Source organism: Zingiber officinale, chromosome 3B, assembly GCF_018446385.1.
Source record: "Zingiber officinale cultivar Zhangliang chromosome 3B, Zo_v1.1, whole genome shotgun sequence".
Taxonomy (NCBI): domain Eukaryota; kingdom Viridiplantae; phylum Streptophyta; class Magnoliopsida; order Zingiberales; family Zingiberaceae; genus Zingiber; species Zingiber officinale.
In genome coordinates, this window is record NC_055991.1 from 66,184,818 (window position 1) to 66,196,147 (window position 11,330).

An 11,330-nucleotide genomic window follows, 5' to 3' on the forward strand; every position below is an offset into this window, starting at 1 on the left:
TATAAAAATGGAAATTAAAAATTAAGTAACTAAATATATTACCTGAAGGCAACTCCACATCCTATCTTTCACTTCTTCATCAATATCACTCCATCCATCTAATGTATATGGCACAAATTCCTTTATCATGCAACCTAGGAAAGAAGCGTACTTCACTGAATTATCTCCAATCAGCTAACCAAACTCATTACGCTCCAGCTCTTTGCACTTGTCTTGGCCACTAACCATTTTCAACTTTGACGCACCTCGTCCTTTTTTCTTATCAATTTTCTCATCAGCAATTGGTTCTTTACCATGCAAATCTTCTGATGAATTGGCTGAATTGTTAGAGTCCATTCTCGATAACTTATTAGTTATATTTTCCTGTTAAATAGCAAAAAGAGATATTGAAATGTCTTTAGTAAAATAAACCAAGATTTAAAATAGAATACAATATCACCTGAATTTCAGCTACAGATCCTTTGCCACGTTTTTTAACCATTTTACTCATCCTTTGAAAGCTATGTAATGACCTGGTCAAATATGTAATATGACATGATGCATTGCTGAAAATAAATAAGCAGACAAATATATTGAAACACTAAATAAAGAGTTATGCAATTATTGATAAGAACATGTATCAATCAAAATAAATAACTATAAAATATATAGTTGAAAATGTCCATCATGTCTCAATCACATCAATTCCCTCACACTCATTCCTTGAGTACAGTTCTTTCTCAGTAATGTTAATCTCAAGTTGGGATACATCAAGAGGTGTTGATGACGTATAAGCATCTTCTTCAAGCACGTTCATGTTATGAATACCTCGAGGCGGCGGTTTTAGCAACACATACCAATTTGATTCATCATTATCCCTAGAATAGAATACTTGCTTTGCTTGTGATGCTAAAATGAAAGGATCACTTTCAAAAGTTTTTAGTCCTTGATGTAAGTTGACCAGTGTAAAACCATCTTCAATTTTGATACCAGTTCCAGGATTGGCCCAATCACATCTAAAAACAGGCACTTTAAAAGAATAGTAATCTAGCAAAATAATATCTCGAATAACTCCATAGTATGATAATCTTCCTACTGTATGTGAATTGTCATTAGTATTAGATTGATAAATAGTATCGACTTCAATTGAAACACCACTATCTTGTGTCGACCTTCCAACATCAATTGTGTGGAACCGATATCCATTTACAATATATCCAGTATAAGATGTAACGTGCTTTTTAGGACCATGTGCTAGCCATTGAATTCGACCTGAAGAGTTAACAGAAACCTGTTTTGATAACCATTCGGCAAATGTTTCCATATGTTTCTTTTGTAACAATGTTTCATTACTTGAGAAACGATGATTTGTTTGTTTAAGCTCGTCAATGTGCATCCTATTTAAAATCATTGAAGGGAGATGTTAGAATACATAAGAAATGTAATAGATCAAGACTAACAATATGAAATTAACTACACTCACTGTAAGTAAGGTTCAACTTCTGCACTATTGAATAATATATATCGATGTGCAGCTTGCAACACGTGGTCCTCTAAAATCTTTTCTTTCCCTTTAGAAATTGGGTGACCTTCTAATAATCCATCTTCCAAATCATCATTCCTATTAGAACGAAATCCAATACTATAAGCCTTTTTTATATAAGCACTACAAAATATCATTCGTTCTTCTGCGAGGTAACACTCAGCTATGCATCCTTCTGGTCTTGCCCGGTTCTTCACAAACCCTTTTAGTGTTTTCATAAATCTAAATCACAAAGCAAATTTCAAATGAAAGAAGTGTTTAATAAAATATAAATTAGTTTATAATATTAAAATTATCAAAAATAATAATAATAATTTATTACCTTTCAAATGGATACATCCAACGGAATTGGACTGGTCCACACAAACGAGCCTCTCTTGCTAAATGAATTGTTAAGTGAACCGAGATGGTAAAGAAAGCAGGTGGAAAATACCTTTCCAACATGCATAGAATTTCAGCAATATTCTCCTCGAGTTGTTCTAAACGGTTCCGGTCTAATACTCTTTGACATAATTCATTGTAAAATGCACCCAACATAAATATAGCATTACGTGGACCTTTCGGTAGAAGATTTCTCAATGCTACTGATAGCAATTGTTGCATTAGAATATGACAATCATGAGATTTCAGCCCAATAAGATTACGATCTTCTACAGAAACACAGTTACCAATATTTGAACTATATCCATCGGGTAACTTTATTTTCTTCAACCTAGAGCAAAATACATCCATTTCTTTTCTAGATAATGTGTACGGTGCAGCGGGCAAATGATATTTATTTTCTCCTTTTTCTTGAGGATGTAATTCTTGTCTAATTTTTAAGTGTACCAAATCTTTGCGAGCATTCACACCATCTTTGGATTTTGTCTTCAAGTTTAACAATGTGCCTATGATATTCTCGCAAACATTCTTTTCAACATGCATCACATCTAAGTTATGACATAGTAAGAGGCCCTAAAGGTAAACATCAACATGATTTATAGTTAGTTCAGAATATTAGAACATAATTTAGGAACAAAAAATAACAAATTGTAAAAGCTAATGAATACAGTGAAAAATAACTTACACTCCAATATGGTAGATTGAAAAAAATTGACTTTTTCTTCCACCTTTGAACTGGTTTTATACCACTTTTGAACTCTCATGTTTCTTCCTCTTTTTCCTCAAAGTGTTGACAGTCTCACCCTTTTTCTTTTTACCCCAGTCACTTTCAATATCTTTCAATGCATTGATAATTTCTAACCCATTCAAAAGTCTAGGTTTCCCTTTACTCTCCTTTTCCCCATTAAACCACTTTTTTTTCTGACGAAATGGATGATTAGGAGAAAGAAATCTCCTGTGGCCTAAGTATGCAAACTTTCTACTATATTTAAGCCACATAGAACATGTGTCTTCACCACATATTGGGCAACCAAATTTTCCTTTTCTGGCACATCCAGCTAGATTTCCGTAAGCTGGAAAATCATTGATTGTCCACATCAAAATAACCTTCTGGATGAATATTGACTTACTAAATGCATCATATGCCTCCACACCTGTGTCCCACAACTCCTTTAAATCCTCCACAAGGGGTTCCAAGTATACATCTATATCATTTCCTGGTTGCTTTGGACCTGGAATCAGTAATGTCAGCATAAGATTTTCCTTTGTCATCCACATCAATGGAAGAAGGTTATAATTGACCAAAATAACTGGCCAACAACTATATCTGGAACTAAGGTCACCAAAAGGATTGAATCCATCTGTCGCAAGACCAAGGCGGAGATTTCTAGGATCTGATGCAAAATCTGGCCACTTATGATCTATTGTATGCCAAGCCACTGAATCAACTGGATGACGCATCATATGATCTTGACTTTTGTGGTTCGAGTGCCAAATCAACTCTTCAGCCTTTTCTTTTGATTTAAACATCCTTTTGAATCTTGGTATCACTGGAAAATATCGTAGGACCTTCTCAGGAACTCCTTTAGAAACTTTGGTGGTGACTTTGTCTATCTTCCATCTTGAGGAACCACACTTCGGACATGAGTCCAAATCTTTAAACTCTTTTCTAAATAGACAACAATCATTTGGGCAAGCATGAATTTTCTCGTATCCTAAATCAAATGGTTTTAATAATTTTCTCATTGTGTAAACAGTTTCTAGAAGTGTATTGTTTTCTGGAATCATGTCACCTAAGATCTTAAGGAGCTCATTGAAACTATTGTCTGTGTGACCATTAGTAGACTTGTAATTATATAGTGTGACGACTGCTGACAACTTTGTATAAGCTGTACAACCAGGAAAGAGAGGTGTTTCTGCATCTTTTAATAAATCATCAAACTCATAATCTTTTTCCCCAGACATAGTGTGTCCAACCATTTCTTCTAGCACCAAAACATCCTTATATAAGTGATATGCCTCTCTACATTCATCCTCTTTTTGAACTCCTTTTGAACTACCTTCATCTTGAGATTGTGAGTTATAAGTTTCCCCATGGAAGACCCAAGTAGTGTAAGTAGGATCAAACCCTTTAATAATTAAGTGGTCATACACTTGGTCAAATTTCATATACTTTTTATTTTTACAACGCTTGCAAGGACATAAAATTACTTCACATGTTTTTGCATAGTTCCTAGCTTGTGCAATAAATTTTTTTACCCCTTCTTCATACTCGGGTACAAGCCTTGAAGGCAGATGCATCCATTCCTTATCCATCTCGTGAATAAACCTTTTTCATTTATATGAAATAATTATGAGATTTTATCAAAATATATGTATAAGAAAACACCACATAATAAATAAAAAAATTAAATATAAAAAATTGATTCCTACATCATAATATTTTAAACAAATAAATATCATGTGTCATAGTAGTATTTACTAGCCATGTCAAAGTATTATTTACACACTTTAAAGACTGATAATTTGTTTTTTTTATTTTTTAGTTTAATATATTTAATCATTATTTTTGTGTCCATTCATTCTTGTTACACGTATCAATCATTGTCTCTAATGATATACTCGTGTCAAAAGATCAAACAAAATATATCAATGGTGAGAACTAAATAATGTGGATTTCATGTAGAGCAAGGGTAGCATAATTAATAGAATTGTATTAATATATGCATGTAACACACAAGATCAGTTAATTATAATCTAATTAGCATGTTCCAAATCAAGATAAGAAAATGGAAGGTGTTAAATTATACCATCAAGATAAGAAAATGGGAGGTGTTGAATTATACCATCGATAACATGCTTGTAAATTAAAACTAGTAAAATACTTGATCATTTTATAAAGAAGAAAGGCATGACTCTTGGAGCGCAAATATTGTAAGACAAATCGAAGCATTAAGCAATCGAAACTAAAAAATCTTTTATATAAATCGCTCACAAAAAGAGGATGCGAAATTGTAATTATTAATCCAACTCCTCCACTGCACTCTATAGAATTAATCATCCCTAACCAATTCTATTAAATCAGAATTAATCTATGCTGTGGGAAGAATTTAAAAGAAAAATAATAATAACAATTTGAGACACTATACTCCAAAATAATTTCTAAGAAAAATAAGAGGAAAGAAAGGAGGAAGTAGCTAACATTCTCGGCTACCAAAGAAATACATCTCTCTCGATATAAGTCCAAAAAAAAAAAACTCATACCACTGGTCCGTCAAATCACATAATGCAATTTGTTGACTAATAAAACCTAGAAGATCACATATATATCTAAAAAGAACAGGCAATGATATTCCAGAAGATCACAAGTCAAAGATTTGTCGACTAATAGAAGTGCAATAAATTGCATAGAGATCAGCTCTAGGAAGTATGAAAAGGAATAGTCTAAAATATGAAACCCAAAAGTTTAGCAGGTACATTAGACAGCAGATAAACAGAATCACATAATGCAATTTGCTTGGAGGTGAAACTAAATCCTGGAAACACATCTGATACAGACTAAAACTAGATGTGTATTAAATGTAACTACTAAATTCTAGCATACATGACCAGAGTGGCATGAAAACTCATGAACTGGGACTGGTCCACAATATAAATACGTCAAACAGGAATGGGGATCAAAGAAAAAAATTGATAGAACAATGTTGTGCTGGCAATATGAACATGCAAGATTAAAATCTTCAATGTAAGTAGAATGAACACAAAATCGTAAAATATATAAATACACCCGAGCTCCAATTTATGAATAAAACTACTTGCTGTAGAGTGCCGCCCAAATAAGTTTAGGGACATAGAGATTAGGGTTACCTTTGCTTTGAGCTTTTGGCTTGATGTAGAGTGTGGAGTGGCTATCAAAGGGCTTGCTTACTCTTGCTGTGGTCCTATGGTACGGAGAGATGGAAGGAAGTCTTGCAGCGACGGCGAGTGCGGAGAGGCGGGGTGGAGTCGTGCGGCCGGCGATGATCAGTGCAGAGAGGCGGAGAGGATTCCTACGGCTGGTGGCGGTGAGTGCCGAGAGGTAGAGAGGAGTCCGGCGATGGCGACGGCGACGGTAGTGAAGAGAGGCAGAACTATTGCGGAGAGGTTGCGGTGAAGGCTTCGGCGGCGAAGGCTTCGAGCGTTTTTTAGGCTTCGGGCATTTTTTAGGCTTTGGGCATTTTTTTTTTTATTTAGCATAATCTACTCTTTATTTAACCAAGTTATAATGTTTGGCTGTTAATTTTATTCGAAAGATTTGTTGACTTTTTTAACCAAGTTACAACAACTTTTTTAACCAATTAAGTTACGTTTTGTTTCATGTATTTTTTTTAATTTAATTTTGTTTAATATAACTTTATTTTTTTATTACTTTTTCTTTATTATTTCCAAACTAACCATTAAATTTTAATCATGTTTTTTTATTTACTACGTTTTGTTATTATTATTAACTATTCGCAACATACATTAACATGAATGTCGTTAATAATATATTATTGACGGCGTGCTTTTAATGCGCGCTGTTAATACCTTTTTTTATTTCAAAGTTCATACTATTAACAGCGCACATCAACATGCACGCCGTTAATAATACTATTAACGGCATGCTTTTAATGTACGCTGTTAATAGCGCGCTGCGAAAAGTGATTTTTGTTGTAGTGTACATAGCATAGAAAGAATATCATGAAATAAGGACTTGTTTAAATCATCCTAGATTTGAAAACCCTTTCTTTAGCCGAATTTTCTTAAATTCTTTCCTAGGTTTTCTAATCCTTATAGAATCCTAAAATCACATAAAAGCCTTGTACCTCAGGTGAGGGGAAGCTTACATCCTTTTCGCTAGTGGATCTAAGGTATGGTGGAGAAGAAGTAGGCTCTTCTTCTAGTTCCTTTCCCTTGATTCCTTTGCTAAGTCCTCCTTGTATCTTAGGCTTTCTTAGGGAAAAAACTTGGCTTTGGGGCCGAAGATGGAGGAGAGGGGACTATGGTGTTCTCGGTGAGGAAGAGGGAGGATGAGGAAATGAGAGAAAAATAACTTTCTCTTTTCTTGCTCCCTTTTATGTTAAGGGGGAAGAGGTAGCAAAATTGATTTTTGCTTTCCTTATCCCTTAACCCATTTTCTATTTTTCTTACATTTATTTTATTTTCTATTTATTCTCACCATTCATGATAAAATAAGGGGGAATGAATCCCCTTAATTCCTCTTTAAGTTTTCGGCAAAAATCAAAGAGGAAGAGGGAGAGAAAGGGAGGAAGGCAAGTTGCCCTTCTCTTGCTCTTTTCTTATTTTCTTTTGGCTAGCTTTTACTCTTACCTTTATCATGAGTTTCCCTCCTTTGCTATCAATATCTTCTCTCTATCCCAATTGGTTTCTACTAATTAATTCTATGAAATATAATATAAGAGGTTTATGGTTCAATCCTTGACCTCCTCTTCTTTTTATTTCATTTTATTTCTTTTTGCTTAAACTCACTTCCTATTATTTTTCTAAGGAAAAATCCCACATTCATATATTTATCTTACAAGCTTAGTGGGTATTACAGTACCCCGTACCTCATAAAAAGTTCATCCTCGAACTTTAAAATAGTTGCATCAGGTGGCACTGAACTTTCGGCTGAGTGCATCGGCCACTTTGTTCTCCTTTCCTGGGTGATAAAGAATCTCGCAGTCGTAATCTTTAACTAGCTCGAGCCATCGACGTTGCTTCATATTCAGATCTTTTTGCGTGAAGAAATATTTCAGACTCTGATGGTCGGTATAAATCTTACACTGAGCTCCATATAAATAATGTCTCCATATTTTGAGAGCGAAGACCACGACTGCTAGTTCTAAGTTGTGAATGGGATAATTCTTGTCATGTTCTTTAAGTTGTCTAGAAGCGTAGGCAATGACTTTGCCATCCTGCATGAGTACAGCTCCAAGTCCTGTGATGGAAGCATCGCAGTACATATCGAAACCTCTGTTGGTTTCCGGAAGAGTAAGAATCGGAGCACTGGTCAGTCTCCTTTTTAATTCCGAGAAACTCTTCTCGCAAGCTTCTATCCATTCATACTTTGTATTTTTTTTGGTGAGGGCTGTCATAGGGGCTGCGATTTTGGAGAAATTCTCTACGAATTTCCTGTAATAACCTGCTAGTCCGAGAAAACTCCTGACTTCGCTGGCATTCCTTGGTCGGTTCTAGTTATTTACAGCTTCGATTTTACTTGGATCCACCATAACTCCATCTTTGGAAATGACATGACCTAGAAATATTACCCGGTCAAGCCAAAACTCGCATTTGGAGAATTTTGCAAATAGTTGTTTCTCTTGAAGGATCTGTAGTACAGTATTCAGGTGTTCAGCATGTTCTTCTGGGGTTCTTGAGTAGATAAGTATATCATCAATGAAGATGATTACAAATTTATCAAGATATGCCGTAAATACTCGATTCATCAAGTCCATAAATACTGCAGGAGCGTTGGTTACTCCGAAAGGCATAACTATGAACTCATAGTGTCCATATCGGGTTCGAAATGCTGTTTTTGGTATATCATATGGTTTCACCTTCACTTGATGATAACCGGATCGTAGATCTATCTTTGAGAAAATAGTCGCACCCTTCAGTTGATCGAACAGGTCATCGATCCGTGGGAGTGGGTACCGGTTCTTGATCGTCACATTATTCAGCGCTCGGTAGTCTATAGACATACGCATAGACCCATCCTTCTTCTTTACGAATAGCACTGGAGCTCCCCATGGAGAGTGACTAGGACGAATAAGTCCCTTGTCGAGTAATTCGGATAACTGTTCCTGAAGCTCCATTAATTCAGCCGGAGCCATACGATAAGGTGCTTTTGAGATCGGCTGAGTACCAGGAATCAATTCGATTCCGAATTCTATCTCTCTGTCAGGGGCCAACCCTGGTAGTTCATCAGGAAATACTTTTGGATAGTTGCACACTACTCTGACATCTTCTAACTTCGGGTCTTTGACTTGATTGGTGGTAACCACGTGCGCTAGAAACCCCATACATCCTTTATGTAACATCCTTTGTGCTTTAATAGATGACAATAACTTCTCCGTTCCTTTTGATTCCCCGTAAAATTCAAACTCTGGTTCATTTTCGGGTCGAAAAATCACTTGTCTTTTGCGGCACTCGATTGAAGCGCCGTACTTGCTAAGGAAATCCATGCCCAAAATTATGTCATAATCCTGCATATCAAGTACTATCAGATTGCAGTAGAGTTCTCTATTTGCGATCCGAATGAGTACTGCTTGCAACATATGGTCCGATGGCATAATCTCCCCGGATGGTAAGGTTGTTAAGAACGTGTCCTCTAGAGTTCGGAGTGGTATATCTAGCTTCTTCATAAAAGGTGTTGAGACGAACGAGTGTGTTGCCCCGTATCAAATAATACTACAGCGTACTGATTATAAATAAGTAGCTGACCTGTGACAATAGTAGAGGCATTCGCCACGTCTTCCTGGGTAAGTGAGTAGATTCTGGCATTGGTCATAGTGGGAGGGGACTCCAATCTTCCTTGGCTGATTGAAGTCCCTTCTATGGGAGCTTGCATCTGGTGAAGCTGTGCGGGGGCACCCCTGCTCTGGAAGTTCTGCGAAGGTGGTGCCTGAGGCTGAGTAGGGCAATCTCTTATCAAATGACCTTCCTTTCCGCAGTTGTAGCACTTTCTGGTTCTCAGACGACATACTCCAGAATGCATCTTCCCACATGTGGCACACTGAGGGTACTTGATCTGTTTATTGGCTGGGCCACCTTTGGATTTATTCCTGTAAAGCCCAAAAAATTCTCGAATTTATTTTAGAATTATTCTATGATTTTTGTGGAATTTTTAGATATTTTTCTGGAATTTTTCGAGTAGCGGAAGTGGCAAAAATAATTGGAATCGTAAAATAGCTTAGGCGGGAATCGAACCCGAGACCTATGGTTTACGTATAAGTTTAGTAACCGGTGAACCCAGAAGGGCCGTGCTGAAAGAAAGGAGAACCAAATATATTTATATTAGAGTTGGGTTCATTAAACCACTTAATATAAATAATAAACTTAAGATGGAGTTGGGTTATTTTATTTTGGTTCGGCAAATCCCTCTTCACCGAGACCATTCACGCCGCCCCCTCCTTTTCTTCCTCCTTCTCTCAGCGCCACATCAAGGAAAGGCTAGGGCTTTCTTCCTAGGGTCCCAAGGTTACCATCCGGCAACGATTTCAACACAAGGAAGTTCCCTCCGCGAGTAGAGCACGTGGACGCGAGCGAATCGTCGAGAAATTTGTCTTCACCGGAATTTCTAGCGAAAGGAATTGTAAGAAAACCTTGCGATTGAGGTAAGAAACCCCTCACCTGCAGTATAATTGCTCTCTCTTGTTAGTTTTGGCATTAGTTCAGTAGTTTTACAGTTTTCAGTTTTAGGGTGTGCTTTTAGTGCACACCAAGCATTCGGTAGAATGCCCAGTTCAGAAGGATGCACCAGTAGGCGTCCTAACAGCATGTAAAATGTATTAGAAACATTTTACTCAGGTTATTATCAGTTATTACAACTATATGGATCAGATATCCATTGGGTGGGCTCCCACAGTAGCCTCTAGGTTCAATAACCTAGAACAGAAAGTAAAATAAAACAGTATTTAGTATTTTACTTTTATTCAGTTGGCACTGTACTTGGATCAGATATCCATGGGCTGGACTCCCATAGTCGTCCCTAGGTTCAGATAAGCTAGTAACCCTGCTGGATTCGGAACTTGCAATCCCGGGTCTCGTAGGGATGCGCGCACAGTAAGTACAGTTGCGAGGGCCCCAACAGCATGTTTAGTATTTTCATCTTTTATATGTATAGTTTTCAAATTTGAAACTAGTGATGAGAACACTAATTTAGTTTTCAGTTCAGTTCAGGTTCAGTTTACATGATTTGAGTTCATGTACATATTTAGATATATGCATGACTAGTTCAGTTTCATACTCAGTTTATAAGTATGCCATGTTCAGTTTAAAGCATGTTCAATTTATATGCTATACATGTTTCAGTTCCAGTTTATGCTTTTATATGCCATGCCATGTTGCCATGCTCAGTTCAGTTTTCAAACAGCATGTTTTAAAAACATAATCGCATCGTTGCATGTTTTTGTGAGGTAGATGGTTTCTTACTAAGCTTCTTAGCTTACAGATGCTACTTTTCTTATACTGCAGATACCGGTAAAAGAAAAGTGGATTATCGGAGTCTGGAGGGCGATGCTACGATGATGTGTGTGTGCAAGGGGTTTGGAATAAAGATCCTTGGGATCTATACGCTTTTATTTAAGTTTTAGTACTTAACATGCCTAGTTTTATGACTTAGTCTTGTTACTAGGTGTTACAGCTTAGTAAACTATGTCTTGTTTAGTTTATCATGTTTAGAATG

At 36.5% G+C, this 11,330-nt stretch overlaps 1 long non-coding RNA gene across 1 annotated transcript; it reads right to left on the bottom strand.

Moving 5' to 3' along the window:
- Nucleotides 1–319: 319 nt before the first annotated feature.
- LOC121968336 lies at nt 320–6,091 on the bottom strand. The gene is made up of 3 exons (XR_006108072.1): nt 5,771–6,091; nt 440–512; nt 320–363 (listed from the first exon to the last, which is right to left on the bottom strand). It is a non-coding gene; the product is annotated as an uncharacterized LOC121968336 (long non-coding RNA).
- Nucleotides 6,092–11,330: the final 5,239 nt, after the last annotated feature.